Raw genomic sequence first — 20,178 nt, forward strand, 5'->3', positions numbered from 1 at the left:
TTTAGTATTTCTAGTTTATGTGAATATTATTAGTATTGTATTCCAATAGCAGTCTTTTTTTTTCTTTTTTCTTTTTCTTTTTTTTGTTTTGGTGAGATGGAGTCTCGCTCTGTCACCCAAGTTGGGATGCAGTGGCGCAATCATAGCTCACTGCAAACTCAAACTCTGGGGCTCAAGGGATCTTTGCCTTAACCTCCTGAGTAGCTGAGTAGTAACCATGCCTGGCTAATGTTTTTATGTTTTGTAGAGGCTAGGTCTTGCTTTGTTGGCCTAGGTTGGTCTTGAAGCCCTAGGTTCAAGCAGTCCTCCTGCCTTGGTCTCCCAAAGTGCTGGGATTACAGGAGTGAACCACCACACCAGGCCTATAGTCTTTAAACTTTAGCACTTAAGTTTTCAAGCTGGGACATTTTTCCATGCACCTAGTGTAAGTCATCCATACAACTATTCATTAATTTATTGAACACTGGCAACATGTTTGGCAACAGGATAATGGAAAATGTTTGTAAGACCTGGGAACACTTGTTTTGCTACTTACTTGCTCTGTGGCTATAGACAAGGTTCTTAAATTCTGTTTCCTACTCTGTAAATTAGACTAATCCTGCCCGAATAGATATTGTTTGAATTCATCGAGGTAACATATGTAAAACTCCTACATCAGGAGGCTGGTATATAGATAAACGAAAAATTGCAATAATAGTATGTATCAGCACAGAAACCTGTGTTTCAACTTGACTTTTATGGGATGCAGTAATGATTTAGTACAAATTTGCATTTATTTTAATATTGATCTATCTAACAATATTTACCTGGTCCCTCCTCAGTGCCAGATCTGGGACTAATGGTTCTATTGTCAATAAATACTATGTGAGCTTGGAGCAGAAGATGTTCCATGTGGACTGGACTGACTGGGCAATGGGTCTTGCTCTACTCCACAGTACTCTCTTTCCAGTTGGTAAAGCAGTCAGAGACTGTAGGACTGCTCTGAATATAGTCAATACAGTGTAACTTTTAGATGCCTGACACCACGCACTCATGGCTTCAGTCATATTCAATAAATGCTAATTATGTGCCATGCATTATGTTAGGTATTTGGGGATACAGTGTGAAAAGAGAAACAAGGCACTTTTGGAATTTAGAGACAAAACAGATGTAGAAGAAATAATTACCAGTACCACACATCATAAAAAGCAGATGGGCAAGTAATCCATGAGAGTATACAGTGGAGAGAAATGGAAACTATTCTGGAGGGACCAGGTTGGGAAGGCTTCCAAGAGGAGCTGCTGTCTAATCTGAGCACAGCAGGAGCAGCAGGGTGGGCAGAGGGAGCTGCACAGGCAGAGGCTCTGCAGTGGGAAACGGCAGGCAGCAAACCTGAAAGAAGATCAATGTCGGGGACAGTCCAAGATGAGACCAGAGGGAAGGAGAAGCCAGGTAATGGAGAATCCTGTAGGTCTTATGAAGGATACTTTCTTTTTTTAGAGTAATGGGAAGCCATTGGGGATTTTAAACAGATGTGAGATGATCAGATTTACATTGAAAACAGATCTTTCTGGCTTTAGGGTGGAGAATGGATTGGAGAACCATAGATTGGGCAAGACAGGATGCTGAGATCCCAGGTAGTAGTGAAAGGTAGCAATCCAAGTGATGATGGTTTGGTTAGAGTGGTGGCAATAGGATGGACAGACAGAGGTCTCAGATATTTACTTTGGCCAATACCTATCTGTTTGTCAGTCTGTCTGTTTCTCTCACCAAAATCTATGGGCAATGTTTTCAAAATTTTATTACCAGAATAATTCATTTTTTTTCTTCAAAAGGAAGCTTCTAGAAATATAAAAATAAAACATTTATTGCAGACAGGGAAAACAGAATTTCTGGTTTCTGTTCCACTCCAAATGTAGAGCATCCCTCAGGTCCCTAAGAAGAATTTTGAGTCTACTTAAATCAGAGCTTGAAACTCTTCAATCTAGTACTTAGTTCCCAAACACTGTAAATGAAGAACATCTTCTCTTCTTTTATTGATACCATGACATCTCTAAACCTGTTTCCAATCTCACAACCATTTCTAATCTCACAGACATCTATTTGTTTCCCAAATGAAAGCTTGATGGCAATTCTCTTTGGAGCATTTTTAACAAATTTAACAAATCTCCTTGAGATTACCAGAGTAACACCAGGGTGTCCCAAAGTCTAATTACAGGAACTCTGCAGGATGGAACTGTGATTAGTCCTCACAGGAGTAACCACAGCCACTCAACATAATTCAATAGCTATTTATGGCACGTGTTTTGAGAAGAAGACTTCTTTCTGCTCAGAGGCTGTTTGTATTAATAAGCAGAAGGTGGTTCCTTGGAAGAAGAGAAATCTTGTTCGAAGTTTGATACATTCATAGAGAACAAGAGAAAGTTCCCAGGAGGAAATCAACACCACATCCAGCGAAACATGTGTATGGACTGAGGGCAATTTGACAGGTGGGGAAACATTTCTACTGAGAAGAAAAAAAGAATGAGAGATTTCTATTTGATATATACATATTTTCAGTTTTGTCCTTTTTCTTTCTTTCTTTCTTTTTTGAGATGGGATTTCACTCTGTCACCCAGGCTGGAGTGCAGTGGTGTGATCTTGACTCACTGCAATCTCCACCTCCTGGGTTCAAGTGATCCTCCCATCTCAGCCTCCTGTGTAGCTGGGACCACAGGTGTGCACCAAAACTGCCAGCTAATTTTTGTCTTTTTTGTAGTGATGGGGTTTTGTCATGTTGCCCAGGCTGGTCTAGAACTTTTGGACTCAAGTGATCCTCCTGTCTCAGCCTCCCAAAGTGCTGGGATTACAGGCATGAGCCACTGCACCCAGCCCGATACCTTTTTTTGCTTGTTAGCAAAAGCTCGGCTTTGATAAGGAAGTCATCGGGAAACCTGAAGTTGGCCAATCAGCTCTGCTAGAAGCATATAAATTGGGCAGGAAAGCATGAGAGAAACTCAGCCACATTAATTATTGCTACAAAAGTCAGCATCCAGTGGAAGGCAAGCTGGGATGATGCGGGGAAGATGATTAGACAAGGAACCGGAGGTAAAAGGCATTCAGGCTGTCTAAGTGACCCCTGGCCAGTGGTGCTTCAAACCAGCAAGATCCAGAACTCTAATTATCAGCCCATAATATGAAGCCATGACTGCCATTTTCCATTCCACAATCTCAACATCCATGATTATAATAGTTGTCTGGGGACCACCTTGGAATTGGCCTATGTCCCTTTACTTGTTCTCTGTTTTCTCTTCTCACCTGGGCCCCAGTATTTCTTAAGTGTTTCTTAAGAACTCCAAATAGTGTGTTCAGTGCTGAAGGTAAAAGACGAACAAGATGGCATCTCTGCCTTCACAAAATTTATGACACTAATAGGCAAAAAAGTACTGTAAGCAAATTCTTTCTATTTGGTTTGTTAAATGCAACAATAAAAGCATGTACAATCTGTAGAGAAAAACAAGGGCAGTCCACTCTGAATGACAAGGTGATGAGATGACAGGTTCCTGTTCTGCAAGACCCCAGGCTGCTTTTGATGGTACTAGGAGTTAAACACAGAGCAAAGGGAAAATGTTCTGTAACCTAAGTTTGGGGTGATACCTTTAAAGTTGAGATTTCATCTGTCTTTAGGAATTTCTCATTACCTCCAATTTTAGCAGGGATATTTGACACAAACTGCAAAGAATTATTAATCCTCTAGGCTCTACATCATGGCAATACACTTGGCCAGTGTGCTTCCTGTCTTGAATCAAAGGTTAGAAATGATAGATAAATGAAACCTGCAAACAGGCTTATGTTGCTTGTAGGTGTTTCATCTTTGAGTTTTATGCATAACGGCAACTGGCAGTGGAATAATTAAGTAAAATGAATACTTGATTCCTGTCAAGTTTGCCAAAAAGAAAGCAGGTATTGGGTTTTGAAGAAATGCCCTACAGACTGGTAATCTGGGGTGGTGGGGAGGAGGAGTTCCTGTTTTACAGATGGGTGAGCGTTCTAAGGGAACTAACTTGTTGTAAAGTTAATCAAGGCAGACTGTTTGTCAAGGAAGAGGCTTATTGCCTAGGACAGATTTAGATCAATTCTGGCAGGAAGGAATATCCACAAGGGGCCTTTTTCAATTTTATTTAATCAGTTAGAGAAGATGGAGTTACCAACTCCAAACAGAAGGAGAATATGGAATCTATAAGATAGGCAGAGAAATATGTATTCAAGTGAAGTAATTTGTTTGATAATCCACGGACATGTGAGTTTCTGTAATTTCTTGATAAAGTCATATAGTTGATAATTTCTGCAAAGTGACTTTAGTTGTAGTCCCTTACTTAGTCCAAAGTCTCCCACTGGGATTTTATGTTTCTTCGCTGTTCTGTCTCTCTCATTCCTCTCAACTTTTGCTTTCAGAATCTAATACATTTAATACATCTTCCTATTCACTTTAAATAATTCCTTAGTGTTGTTTTGATAAAACTGTCAGAAATTTTAACAATTTTTTATTTAAAAAACTTTTATTTTATTGCCTTATGTCAATCTTTATAGACATACAACATGAAAATACAATGTTATATATTTTTTTCAGGCAAAGATGCCCTAGTCTACCTACTATCTGTTAGCATGGCATTCAAGAGGAGTAGAAAGTGAGGAAGAAAACTAACAGTTATTAAATGCCTGCTATTGGTTAACCACTACAATAGGCACTTATATACATTGGCACTGAATAATAAGAGGACTGTAAATTTGTTACCATTCTACCTATCTTACAAGTTTAAAAAGGTGAGGTTCACTGACATCAAGTTCACCTGGCATGTAAGTGGGAAAGTTAGGAATTGAACCCAGATCTGTTTGTGTTATGTGTCTGGACTTGTCACTGTATCTCTGCCTCTGGAGGGCATCTTTTCTCCCAGAGATGATCACATCATTAGCCCTCAGAGGTTGACTGACTAATTAAAGCTTCTACTTTCATGGTAACTTCCGTTTGCCCAGCATACATGAATTAACTACCTACTTCCCCTAAAAAACAGTGCTAGATGCCGTGTGTGTGTGTGTGTGTGTGTGTGTATGTGTGTGTGTGTATGAGTAAAATCTGGCCCCCTCCATCAACAAGACTCTCATCTAGCATGGCAGATAGTCATGTGCACAAATGCAGGGCAAAACATACTGTAAAAGATGCCTAAGGGAATGATAAATGACATGCTACTGAATAAATTGAAGAAGAAGTAATATTAATTCCAATCATGGGGAACAAGACAAGGCTTCATGGAATAGGTAGTATTTGTTACAAGCCTAGAAATGAATACAAGTTGGCCAAAGAAAGATGAAAATAAAAGCATTGGAGGTTGAGGAAACAGAATGAACAAAGGCATCAACTTACAAAAGAATGCACTTGGTTTAGGAAATTATGTATTGTCCAGAATCTCTGGAGTCTAGTGGGTTTGCTTGGGTGTGTAGCGGGGAAATCTGCCTGGAAAAGTAGATGGAGACCTGATCAGGGCTTTCAAATTTGTCATTCTGCATGTGAAGGGAGCATTAGTCACATAATCTCACTGTTCCTCTTGTGTGTATCAACTGCCTTGAGGTAAACTGTAGCTTTTTATTCCTTTAGGCATGAGATTCAATGAAAGCACTTTGTTTTGGATATGGTGTTAGTGGAGAAATCAAGTAGGCAGTTGGAAATGAGAATTTACACTTAGGATCAGGTTGGGGCTAGAGACAGATATAAGTTATTGGTCCATAGTTGATCACGGAAGCCATGTTTGGCCATTTATCTTTCTCTCTCAAATTAACAGAATTCCAAGTTTTAACCAGGTACTTTGCCATGTAGCTAAAAGACCATATTTCTTTGCATCTAGCTATATCCATGATACTATAATCTGACACATGAAATGTAAGCAGTAGGGGTATATGATACTTCCAGAAAGTCTTCTTCAAAAGAAGAGGTCATATTTATCTTCCAAGCCATTTGCTTTTTGGAAAGGAAATGATGTTTGGCACTTCAGCAGCCAAACTGAACACTAAAGACAAAGACCACACCCTAAGAATGGCGGATAAGGGTACTGGAAGGAACCTGGAGGTCCTTGGTAAATCTGTAGAGCTGCCATACTCACCTGAAGAGCCTACCCTGATGCTTCTTATATATGAGAAAGAAAGTAACTTCTTGTATAAATCACTGCTATTTTGGTATTTTTGGGCTTTTTATATGTAGTCAAACTTAATCATTACTGATATACAGTGAAATTAGAAGAAATGTTCAATAGAGTATAATGAAAGAGAGGGGAAGGATGGGGGCTGAACTTTGCTTTTTTTTTTTTTTTTTTTTTTTTTCCTTTTTGAGACGGAGTCTCACTGTTGCCCAGGCTGGAGAGCAGTGGCAGGATCTTGGCTCACTACAACCTCTGCCTTCTGGGTTCAAGGAATTCTCCTGCCTCAGCCTCTGGAATAGCTGGGATTACAGGTATGCACCACCACACATGGCTAATTTTTGTATTTTTAGTAGAAATGGGGTTTCATCATGTTGGCCAGGCTGGTCTCGAACTCCTAACCTCAGGTGATCCGCTCACCTCAGCCTTGTAAAGAGCTGGGATTACAGGTGTGAGCCACTGCAGCCGGCCTGAATTTCGAAGAGTGCCTACATTTGGAGGAAAAGTACAAGAACATAGAGAGTTGAGAGTCAAAGCTAGATTAAAGGTGGATGTTGATGTGAGTTTGTGCTGGAGGAGTGGGTTGGGGATGGTGGTGGAAATTCTATTCAGTCTAAAATGTCTGTTTCTCAAAATAAGAAACAAAGGACTGATTATGGAACCACTAAAAACTGGAGGGATCCAGGGTACTCCCAAGACAGAGGATTAGGTTATATATGTCCAATTTCTGTACCTTAACTTTCCAATCTGTTAATTCATTCTATTGCTGACATAGAATTATCAGGGATTTTCTTCCACAGGGAAGGGAAAGTCAAGAGTGGGAAAAATGTATTTCCCACCAATAAAACAGGGTCTTTGATTATAACTATGCTTAAGAATAAGTCCTCTGGAAATCTTTTTTTTTTTTTTTTTTTTGCCCTGTGTATTAGTCCATTCTTACATTGCTATAAGGAAATACCTGAGACTGGGTAATTTATTAAGACAAGAGAATTAATTTGCTCACAGTTCCACAGGTGATAGAGAAAGCATGATGCTGACATCTGCTCAACTTCTAGGGAAACCTCAGGAAACTTACAACCATGGCAGAAGGAGAATGGGAAGTAGGCTCATCTTACAAGGTCAGAGCAGGAGCAAGGGGTCGGGGGAGGTGCCACACACTTTTAAATAACCAGATCTTGTGATAACTCTATGAGAACAGCACCAAGAGCATTGTGCTAAACCATTCAAGAGAAACCGTCCCCATGATCCAATCACCTCCTATCAGGTCCCACCTCCAACATTACAATTCAAAATGAGATTTGGGTGGGGACACAGAGCCAAACCATATCACCCTGAGTCTGACGCCATAAATGAATACCCCTTCTTTGTTCTAGCAGAGGCTATGTGAAGGATAAAACCCACCCATCCATGACTCGGAGGGGTTAGTGGTGAATTATTTATTGCCTGCTCCCTTTCTCTTGTGCTCTACCTGTGCGTGCTGCATCCCATGGACCTGAAAGATCCTGGCACTGGCAGTCATTTGTAAGGAGACTGCAAGGAAAGAGTCTCTGTAAGTTCTGCAAGTGAAGAGTAATTTTGGTTTTCCTTAAAGATCATAGACTCTATTATTTGTACTGTAGCTTACTGGAAAGAGTTTTCCAGAGGCTCCAGTCTGTTTGTTAATTATTATTTTTAAGAATCACACACAGTGCTGAGAGTTGTTGACAAAGCACCTTCGCCTGTGTTATTTAGTCTTTGTGGTAGTCCTTTGGAATAAGCAATGTTATTCCCTTTGATTTACACTGAGACCTAAAGAAGATGATGAAGAGAAGGTAGATTACAAAGATAATATAAATAGCTAATAGTTATCATTTACTGAATTACTAATAAGTACCAGGTAGGGCAGTAGGAACATAATATTTTTCTAACATACACAATAATCTTGCAAGTTTGGACTTAGTATTTCTATTTCTTTTTTTGTTTTGTTTTTTGTTTTGAGATGAAGTCTTGCTCTGTTGCCAGGCTGGAGTGCAGTGGCACAATCTCAGCTTACTGCAAGCTTTGCCTCCCAGGTTCAAGCAATTATCCTGCTTCAGCTTCTCAAGTAGCTAGAATTACAGGTGCCCGCCACCACGCCCAGCTAATTTTTGTACTTTGAGTAGAGATGGGGTTTCACCATGTTGGCCAGGATGGTCTCGATCTCTTGACCTCGTGATCTGCCCACCTCAGCCTCCCAAAGTGCTGGGATTACAGGTGTAAGCCACTGTGCCTGGCCTTAGTATTCCCGTTCTGTAGATAATAAAACTGTGATTCTAAGAGTTAAAAGTGACACTTTAACTCTTAGAATCATCACAAGCTTTACATTAATTGAACATGACACTAAGGGAGCATCTGTGGTGCACTGAGACTCACCCCTTGCAGCATTTTGATTCACATAAATGTCATAATTGACCTTGTGATGCCCCAGGGCGGGGGTACCATTTACCCCTGACCACCTTGGGAAGTTTTTAGATGGTGATGATCCTAGCACAGGCACTCAGTTCATTGAGACTCTGGAAAGAAGTCTGAGATAGAAATACAAGGCTATAATCGGTAATCATTATTAAGGCTTTTATTTGAATGAGAAGAATATTTAAAGAACAGGGAAAATGGCTGTATTTTACTGGTTTATTTTTATTATTGTGCCAATAGAATTTATATTGTTTCTAAGCAAATAGGTACATATCAGTACAATCTGTGTTTTCAGTATATTGAAAAAATACATAGCTAAGGAAAATATAACTTGGTGAGGTTGAAGCAGATTTTTTCTATAAAATTTTGTTGTTCTTTCACATTGCTTTTTATTCTAATTAGAAATCAAGGTTAAACTAATATGGAACAAATCTGGATGGCAAACTCCACTTCTTTACATTTCTGGAACACCTTACCAATCTGCATCTGGTCTTAAGATTTCCTTAGTAGGTTATTCTCTGCACATGGGGAGTTGGCAGTAATGTTTCTGTTTCTGTTTCCCTAATTCTTTACTACTGGCTTTAACTTTGAAACTTCTAAAAAATTGTTCTTTGATCATCCCCTTACTAAAGGAGTGAAGGGTCTTGCAAATAAAATCCACAGGACTTTGGGATGCTTCTGACAGGGTTTCTTAATCAAGAAAAGTCATTGGAAGTGTTAACATAGCTACAGGTGAGGGTGTTGGAAGTTCATGCTTCACCTTACCTGCTCTCTACATTCTAAAAGTTGCAGAAGTAAATTCTAAAACACAACTTTCTGTAAAACTTAATGTTGGGACTGAGGAGTACAATCACGTTAAAAGCTACTTTTATATAGCAACTACTAGGTGCTGGGTCCTCTGCTAAGTTCTTCACAGGCATTATCTTGAGTTCTCAATGGAGAACTCAAGAATCCTACAAGGGAGTAGGGTTTAAAAAAATCCTTCTTTTATAGATGAGGAAATTAAAGCCTAGAGAGGCATTAGCCAAGATCCATCTGATTAAAAATGAGAGCTTATCTTACAGAGTCATTATGAGGATTCAATGAGATTGTATTTATTTACGAAATGTTTGGCATGGTATAGGGTTGCTGTTTAAATAATGTTCATCTTATTTCAATGTCTCTTTCACATTAGTCTCAAGCACTTCACTGTCTTCGTAGCATTTGGGTTCTTGAAATCTGTCTGGGAGAAAACTGACAGTGATATTATCCATTGTTTTGATTTATTTTTTATCAAATAGCAGATAATTAGACTGTTGGCCAGAATTTTTCAATTGCTCATCATGGGCCTGTTCCAATATATTATTGGAAATCAGTAATATAATCCTAATTTTTCATGTGTTTTTTTTTTTTGGTTTTCTATGATAAAATCATTGGTGGATATGTTTATGTTGGATATAACAAATCTGAAGTGTATGAATGTCCTCTTGTGACAAGGTAAGGTATTAGTTAGGCATTCTTTTTAAACTTCCACCCAATTACTTATTTTAGAAAAATGTTAAATTCATTAGATGAAAATTAAAAATATTCACAAGTGTCGTAAGATACCACGGAAAGGAGCACGATACAGTGCACTGGAATGGGGAGTCAGGAGCCCTAGATCTTGGTCTTGCCTCTGTCCCTGACTAGCTGGTGGCCTTGCCTAAGACACACATCCCCTCATTGCTTCACAAGGTTGCTACCTGTAAATTGCACATTTCAATCCAGGATCTAAGTTTCATTTTCTGTTTAACTCTTCATAATAACCCAAAATTCCTTAGGGGAAATTCTGCTGTTTTGGTAGGTAACACATGGGGATGCAAAGGGAAAAATTCTGGTACCTATGCTTCTGGGTTTTACTGAGGGATCTAACCCTCCATCCACTGATAAAATTCTTTTAAGAAAGTTATATGAGTGAATGATTGTTTGCATTTATTATTAGTGGGTTATCTACTTGTTTAGAGAAGATTGATGGTCTTGCAACAAGGATTAAATAAAATTGTTCCATTTCTCATAATGTCTTATCATGCCTCCCCATTCATCATCATCATGATCCTTATGCTGGTTGAGACAAAAAGTTAATCAGCCACAAACAAACACAAGAAGAATTTCTTCTTTTTCTGCACTGATTGGATCAAAGAAGGGGACTTGCAAATATCTTTTAGTCATAGTTTACAAAGAACTTCATTCCAAGTTGCCATTGCACTTCATGTATGACCTAATTCAAACAATTTACATAACTGTATTATAATTGTGCAGTTCTTTATCTGTTTCCCTCACTGGACTGTGATCTCCTTGAGGGCAGGCACCTATCTTAATGACTGTCACGTTGCCATTCACTAGCATAGTTCCTGGTACAATCCCTCATGATAAGATAATTATATTTCTATAATTTGACTTTAAGACTACAAATCCAAAGGCCACCTCAGTACTCTGTTACTGAGTACTGAGGTTATAATATGATGATTGTGCTGAAGAATCAGTTCAGACTGCAATCTGAAGCTCCCAGAAGGGTGGATATCTGCATCCTTAACTCACAACTCAAACTGTTCACTCAGCAAACAAAGTAAAAACAATATATCTTCTCTTCTTCCTACTTCACTACCTTTAGAGTTATGTAAAACACTAATTTGCACCAGAACACTGGGGAAAGAGAAAAAGGCAGTCAGGATAATATAATGGTATCTTTATGAAGTCCTTGTGCAGTTTTAAAAGGTCAGTAACTTCAGTTGAGAATATGATAGAGGCAACCTACAAATCATATTTGAAAGCAAACTGAATTTTCTCAGAACTGCCAGAAATTTCTATTCAGTGCAGAGTACACAGTGAAAATTTTCCCAGAGTATGTTTTATCAAATAATTATTTAAATGTTGGATTAATTAGTGTTGAATTGGTTTGCTTTCTACACGGCCATCAGAGATATTAATGCACTGTCAATCTACAAGAAGGGTATATGATATGCAATTGTTTCACAAACACTGTAACAAATGATTTTGAAGAGGACGTCTTAGGATACTCTGAGTTACTCCAACTTGGAAATTTCACAGGTAGGAGAACTATTGAATGGTTCTGCAAGGTAAAGACACTTATTCAAGAATATTTCAATAACTATACTTAGTGCAAAGCCAGGACTGAATTTAGGTAGTCTGGTTCCCAGTTCAGAAGAGTATACCTATTTTCTGTATGCCATAATGCAGGCCCTTACTTGCCAATGAGAGAGTTTCTACAATAGCAACATCATCCCTTCTGTTTAATGAAGTCCTGCTGGTTGGATTAATAAATAATGGCATTTTCAGGGCAGTGGGTTGCACCCACTAAGATATTTAAGATATTGATTTCTAGTACAAAATGACTTTCCTAGAAATAATTTCCCAGAAGAAGGATACACAAGAAATGTGTGGCTTAAAATTCACCTTTTAGTCATTGTGTAAAAGTTGAAGGATAACTGCTCAGTTATTACATGGGAGCATCTGGTGAAAAACCACAGGCCCAGTGATGACAGATACTGGACACAGAGGAATGAGATCCATTTTCCTAAGAGGTCAGTAGCCTTTTGTTCTATCTGTGGGTGCCTGCCCTGAAGACTGCACTCCCACTGAATTCCCGAGTTCAGCTCCTGAATTCCCTCCTTTCTGCCCATCCATTCCTAATCACATTTTCATGTTGGACCCACTAAATCTTTTCTGGCAATTTCATTCCTTCTCCCCTGCCCTCTGCATTCCTTTGTGATCTCATTTGGTTTAAATGTCATGTGATGGAATTGGAAGAGCCAAGCAGGCTAGACTGAAATTCTGGCTCTGTCTACACTCAACCACGTAGAAAACCTCATAGGGTTCCTGTAAAGATTTAAATACACCTACCACACAATTATATATAGTATTTAACATAGTGTCTAGCACAAAAGTGTTAAAGAAATAATTCTCTTTGTCTCTAATTGTTGCCTATATATTAGACCTATTTGCCCAATTAAATAAAAGCTAAGGGCAGAGGGCACGGTGTGTGTGTGTGTGTGTGTGTGTGTGTGCATCCTCACTCTCCACAATGCTAGAAACATTTTTTCATTCAAAAACAATCTGTTAAATGCCTCATAGCAGCAGAACATCTCACAGTAGGTATTTGCAATTTATTTTATGGTAAAGCTTATATGAGGGTAAATAAAATACTGTATGCAAATTTCTGAAAACAGTGCCTAAGAAACTAGTAAGTGCTATTATCATCACTAGAAAGTACATACATTTATTTTAGTGCTGTGATAATACTTGGGATGAGCTATTTACCCTATCCTGAGTCCATCTCAAGGGGTAATGATTTTTGCACAGGAAGAGTTAATCCAATTGAAAATCATCACCTCCTAGAAATGGAAACAGAGAGACATAAACAGGAAGGAGCCATATAATTCTTAAGTTTTGGGTGACTCGTTGCAAGCCTGGAGTAAACAGGGATGACAAAGCTCAGCATTCTCATCCTCAGAAGCGTGGCACAAAGATGAGTCATATCTAAGCAGAATATTTTCTTGACTTTGCCAAGTCATATTTTCTTTGCAGAGACTTCATGAACTTAAAACTAAACTGTTTATAAAAGCCCCTTTTTGGTCTATGTTTAAGGCTACTGTTTTACAGAAAGAGCAATAGCATTAAAAAGTTGGAGAAAGAATTGGAAGATTGGGAACCTGGTTTTGCCTATACCATGTACTCATGGGAAGATTTTGGCCTTTCTCTGTCTTGGTTTTCCCAACAATAAAATGTTATTTTATCCAAAGAACATTAAGTATTTTCCACATGCTAAATATTTACTGTTTTAGGTGGTGGGGTGCTGGACATAAAAAAGGTAAGTAAGGCAGAGTCTAGTGGGAAAGAGAAAAGTAATTTGGTAATTGTAATTCAGCAACTAGTGCTAAAGGCATAGATTGCAACAGAGGACTTAACCCAAGAAGAAAGAGTTCAGAGGAAACCTCCTCCAGGACCTGGAGCACAGTCTGTCTGGGTAGATTGTCATAAGTATAGTGAAGATGGCAGCTGCATGCAGAGTGAGTTGCTTTACAAGGTATAGAGACCTGAGACCGCTTTGACAAATGTAGAAACCACAAGGAATTCATTCCAGGTAGATACGGCTAGATAAGGATCATACGAAGCAATAGAGTTGAGAATGTCAAGAACTGAAGAATTGAAGAGAAGCAGTAAAGACTAGATTAGAGAGTGTTTTGTGTACCCTGCTACAGGAAATTATGGACTCTTTCTCTTCATATGCATATATATGTAAATAAGGTGTAGGATCTTATATGTGTAAATAAGGTGTCTAGACGTAAGGACACAGACAAGTAAGCATTTTCAAGGATCATTCTTACTATGGTATGATTGGCCTGGCAGGTGGCAGAGAACAAAAGCAAGAAAAACTATTAGGATGCTGTTGCAGGAGGATGTAAGTAATGATGAGTGTCTGAGCTAAGGTAGTAGCCATGGGGATGAATATTTGAGAGCTTTTAAGGAGGCAGAATCAACAGAGTTAAGTGAATTATTGAATGAGGATAGGAAGAGAAAGGGAAGTATCAGGGATGATGCCGAGGATTTGGGCTAAGGTAATGGATGGAAAATGTTGTCATTCCTCCAGACAAAGTGATACAGAAACTTGGCTAGGAGGGTTTTGCAAAGGATGAACATGAGGTACCCAGGGGACATACAAATTAAGAAGTCCAGTAACAGTGGGATGGATATCAGGAGCTCAGGAGACAGATTTGGGCTGGAACTACCAAATTAGGTCAAAATTAAAGCTAATGGAAATCATTTAGTGAACTGAGATTGTCCTTAGAGATTAAAGTAAGGAAAAAAGCTGAGGGTAAAACCCAAGAGAATAACAACATTTTAGAGGAAGAGGGAAAAGTCATCCAAGGAACTGTGGATGAGAGTGGGCAGACATATGAAGATAACCAGAGGGAAATGTCACAGAGTGCAGGGGAGGAGGAAGATTCATAATGTGATAATGGTCAGTGGTGACAGATGATACAGGAGTCCAAGAAGCTTGAAAAATGTCCAATGTATAATTCTCTCTCTCATCCCCTCCCAGGTTGTCATGACTTCAGAAAAGATCACAGAAGGAAAAAGCTTTGTAAAATCCCATACACGTCTGTGATTCATTATTATTTCTTGTCTGCTGACCTATCCACAGTGTTGCTCTATCAGAGGACTTAAGATGTTTAAGCTGAAGCCCTACTTCCATAATCATTTACTTTCCTGTTTCCTCGATTTATTAATGAGAAATCAACCCAGAAAGAGTTAAATTACTTATCACTATCACAAAGGAATAATGTTGGTTTTCACAACATCCCAGTTTCAGGTATGACCATCAGAATCATTCAGAGATCTGAAGTACAGATTTTCCCTTCTTTGAATGCCAGTATTCCAGAAATATCATTAATAAATTCATTTTAAAAATCTGTTTTACAAGTACAGAAAAGTAGGTTGCTATTGAAAGCTTTGTGTTCTGTTTTTCAATTCTGAATTTGATTCGTTTAACAATGAAGTACATCTAAATTCTTAAGACAGTCTCTGAAGGCCATTATAAATCACAGTGCTATTTCTGACAATTATGTCAGTAAGCTCATGTCAGGGGGGCATATGACAGGCAGAATGGCACAGAAAAATGGAAAGAGTACAGATTTAAGAATCAGAATAAAAATCTCAATAATAGCAGCCATCTTATTGAATTTTTTGCTATATGTCAAGTCCTTTACATATATTATCTCCTTTTTTCTCTTCAACATTTTAATCCTCATTTTACAGATGAGGAAATTGAAGATCAGAGTGGTGAAGTGGCTTTAGGTTATACAAAAGGCTCTGGCTAAGAAGCTGATCTGGGATGCAAACCCAGGACTGTTATGTAATGATTGTTCCAGGATATGATGCCAATGTAGGGGGCAGAGAGAGTCAAACCCAGGGATATTTTCTGTTATCCTTGTAAGTCAGGCAGTGAAGAGTGGAGAATGGGGATTTTGAGTTAATAGAGGACACATCACACAACAAAGATGAAAATACTGCCTAGACAGGGGGCTGGTTAACAAAGCAGGATATTAGGAAGATCTCTACCATGGCAGGGGCCATGTGGAGGGACTCAGCCAAGCCAGTCAGAAAAATTCATCCCATCTGAAAAATTCTTCAAGCTGCAGCGGAACTGGGACATCCATTTAAACAGGACAGCTTCATGAGGACATGTTGAATGAGAGTCAGACTTTCCATCATACTCCCCCATGAAAAGAGAGAATGAACTAAGCTTATTTGCCTTGTCTATAAAAAATAAGTTAAACCTATGGCTGGTCACTACGTGCACTTAGCAGTGTCTGGGACATGGTAACTACTTCATATCCACTTGTTACTATTATTCTAAATATCTATCACTGTCAAGCACGCTACTTATGGGTCCCATCAGTCTAGCACCTTAAACACATACCCCCTCAAACTCATATGCTGATTTTAAGAGTCTACTGGGGGGCATCAAAACTCTGCAACCAAGGTTTGCAGGTAAAACTCTGAGACCTGTGATGTTCATTAACGTACAGAATAAGGATGAAAATTCTTGTTAGTTCCCAGGATCTGTGTGATAAATTTAAAGAAATAATGTAAGCACCCTGTGAACTGCAAATGACTATCCAAATGTGAAGGAATATCATTACTGTTATTACTATTACTGGTTATTGCTATTTTTAGAATACTCAGGAAAACACATATTCTCATCAAACACTTTTCTTAATAGTTTAGATCAATATCCTTAATCATTTTATTCTGAAGAACTTCAGGTAACTAGTAATGGAGGAAAAGTATATGGGGATCTACGGTCAGGTTAAATGACAGATGAGCTACTATAGTTATTTATTGATTTATTTATTGAAACGGAGTTTTGCTCTTGTTGCCCAGGCTGGAGTGCAATGGTGCAATCTCAGCTCACTGCAACCTCTAACTCCTGGGTTCAAGCAATTCTTCTGTCTCAGGCTCCCAAGTAGCTGGGATTACAGGCATGTGCCACCACACCCAGCTAATTTTGTATTTTTAGTAGAGACGGGGTTTCACCATGTTGGTCAGGCTGGTCTTGAACTCCTGATTTCAGGTGATCCATCTGCCTCAGCCTTCCAAAGTGTTGGGATTGCAGGTGTGAGCCACCGCGCCCAGCTAGTTACTATATTTAAATAAATATTTATGTTTTTTTCTTTTTGAAATAAATTTGTTTTGTTTATTCAATTACTTTAACTCAAGCAATTTAGCAAATGTTTATTAAATCAAGATACTATGCAAGAGGTCAAAGAATTATATATTAAGAACACTGGAATCTAAAAATAGAAAAAAAATCTGGCCTGAATTCTACCTCCTCCACTTATGAACTTTCAAACCCTTTTTTCATAGCAAAGGTTATCCATCGCTGTCAAGATGACCTTGAACAATTTTGTGACTTTCTGATCCTCTTTTTCCTCATTAAAACAGAGATTGCATCACCCACTCTGCTTACTCACAAGGAATTTCCGAGGATTAAATTAAATAATGACTATGCAGATAAAAGTACTGTTATTCAGCCGAAGAGAGGCGTGTGCATTAATAAGCACAATGATAGGTTATTATATATAGTGAGAAATATTACTGATGAGCGGACTGAAGCTGTTCATTGCATATTCTCTCTGTAAGAAATTCTAAATTGAAAGCTGATTATAGTCAGAAAGATGCTAGAGATTGGTATGGGATCAAAGGTAATTTTAATGGCTAATGTCAACATCATTGTCTGATGTGTTGATCTTAATATTTTCATATTTCATGTTTATCTTTTATTGATATCAAGTACTCATTTAAAAAATCACATTTCTAAAGTATACATAATAATATGGAGAAATGATCACAATATAATGCTAAGTAAGTAAAATAAAACATAACTCTGTACGGCGGTGTGATTCTAATTTCATTTTACATGTATATAAAGATACAAAGCATATGTACTAAAAGAATAATGTTTCCTTTGCAGTGGTGGAATTATGAGTGGGTTATCTTTGGCTTTACATTTTTCTGTATCCTCCTAATTCTATACAATAAACATTTTTAAATGTTAAAAATGTTTAAAATGAAGAATCTCATAACCTTCACTCCAACTTACTGTAATTCATTATTTTATATTTTTGTTTTATATCTGAAAAGCACACACTTTGGGTTTGAAGTCATCTATTACAGACACTTATTAAGGACTTTGTGGGGTATGGCAAATGGAAACGGGAATGTGAGAAGTTAAGATACAGGTGAGAAGATTAGGAGTATGAATCAGTGATAAGAGACATAATCTGACTAGCTGTGTAACTGTTAAATTTTGAGAAAAGGAAAGTTGGAAATTGACAGGAAGTCACAAAGCTAGAAAACAGGATCAAATCTCTTACCTTTCGGGGTCAGAGATAAAACCTAGGAGCTTCTAAGAAAAAAGTAAGATGATACAGGCAGGTAGTAGACCTATCTCCCCGTACTCAAGGCAATTGAATACTCAGTACAGAACCCCAGAAAGCTACATGAGCAGTGAGGATGTAAGGCCATCCAAAATCAGAAGGTCTATGGAAAACTCTAGTCTCACATTCAACCACTGAAGGAAAAGGCTTTTAAATGGCCAGCTATGCAGCTTCTGCGGGAGCATCTGCTGAGGTGGAGAGGCAGCTCACTCCTGAGTAAGGCAACTCAGCTCTTTGTTGGCTGGGTCTCTTGGTTATATAAGAGTCCTTTCTTACTCTGAATGAATTCCTTAATTCTAGTTACAGAGAGTAAGTCCACTCCCTCTTCTGCCTGATAACCATCCAAATAATGATAGTGACACTAAGGACTTGAACCTGACTCTTCAAATTTCAAAAGACTACCCCCACCCCATCATTTTACAGCATCATTAAGGCTTTCTGGTTAATTGGAATGATTCTGCCAGATTAAATGTTTCATGTGCCATTTAGTTTTTTAGTAGCTTTTTATGATTTGAAAATGATATGCTTTTTTACTCCTTTTTCCCAACTAATTGATATGTTGATCTAACTTAATTAATAAACCTTTTTTATTTATTTACTTTAGGGGTAAAAAGTATGCCTGATTCACATGATTAGAATCAATTTATGACTAAATAAATTATGAAGTCATGAAACATGTGATTTATCCTATCAAAATGATTACGAAAGAGCAATTCCAAAATGGTGATTGTAGTCTCCAGTTGAAGTCAGATTCAGATCTTAGTCATCTCTATGTCATCAGTTAGGCATATAAATGCTCAAATTCTCACTAATATAAGAGATGTGGCTATAAGTGTCTTAGTACTGAGTTCATTTGCAGAGGAATATAATTACATATTTGGCATAAATACAATCCGGAGACTGTCCAGAACTCTCTTCTTTCTCATATCAAAGTCTATTTACTACTAAAATGATTCCGATGAATGATGCAACCTTATTGTTTTATAGAACAGACTAACAATACACTGCACTATCCCAGAAAAACATAAAAATCATTACCTTCATTTCTAGAAACATAAACCTTGGAAGCCTAAAGAAAATCTAACCTAATAAACATAACATTTTATTGAGAAGAGTAGATAATTGTCAATAATTGGGCATTTTATTATTTATTTTCATTTTAGCATCACCTTTTGCTAAAATGTAGGAACCTTTTATTTATACTAAGCAAACTGAGCCCTGGGATTACGTATCACTGGGTGCATTTGAATGAACAACAGATAAGTTTGTCCCCCAATACAGGATAACTATATATGGTTCAGTCCCGGAGGAGCACAATTAACTTTACAACAGTGCTTGGAAGTAGTATAACATATTGGAAAGAGCAAGCTTTTGATATGGGTAGATTTGGATTGAATTCTAGCTGTATTCTATATTGAGTTGGTGAACTTTTGAGTCTCATGTTTTTCATATGTAAAATAGTTAAAACCTTCTCATGTGGTTGTTGTAATGGTTAAATGGGGTAATATATAAAAGCATTTTTTCAGAGCCTGGCACATAATAAGCATGTTAGACATGTTAATTTTCTTATTCTAAACTCTGTAATTAATCCTAGAGAAGTTCTCCCCTCACCACATTCTTTTGCAGGCACCCAGTTATGAAACTGGAGATGGAGAAAGGTGCAGGGTCCTTTGAAGCCAAAAGTGAAGCTCAAATGACAGTGTCCGTCTTTTGCAGAAACAGCTGTTATATCAGCATGTATTGATTTTAAAGATGATGTAGACAGACTTCAATCAATTTAAATTTCCTTTACAGATAATACAGGAGTATGAAAGATACTCTTATATATGTAGGGACTAAACTTATCCCAAGTATATTTGATAAATAAAACTATAAAAATACAAATATTGCATATAAGACAGTATTTTTTAAGGTTGGAAATGAATATATAAGGATATACAACATAGTCATTCTCTGATTTTTTTAAAAAGCCTTTTAAAATTTTTATGTGCTGTGATCTGATCGTTTCTCAAGTCAGCTTTGTAAGTGCTTGTTTTCTGATGGCCTCTATACATTGACATTCTGACCTGAACAAGCAGAACAATTAAAGTATTACAGGTTCCCTCTATCCTGAACTGAACCAA

At 37.8% G+C, this 20,178-nt stretch overlaps 1 protein-coding gene across 10 annotated transcripts in view; it reads right to left on the reverse strand.

Moving 5' to 3' along the window:
- The window catches only part of DLG2 (discs large MAGUK scaffold protein 2), a 2,237,713-nt gene that overhangs the window by 100,862 nt on the left and 2,116,673 nt on the right, over positions 1-20,178 (reverse strand). The gene's annotated exons all lie outside the window — the stretch shown is intronic.

This window comes from Piliocolobus tephrosceles, chromosome 13 (genome assembly GCF_002776525.5).
Source record: "Piliocolobus tephrosceles isolate RC106 chromosome 13, ASM277652v3, whole genome shotgun sequence".
Taxonomy (NCBI): domain Eukaryota; kingdom Metazoa; phylum Chordata; class Mammalia; order Primates; family Cercopithecidae; genus Piliocolobus; species Piliocolobus tephrosceles.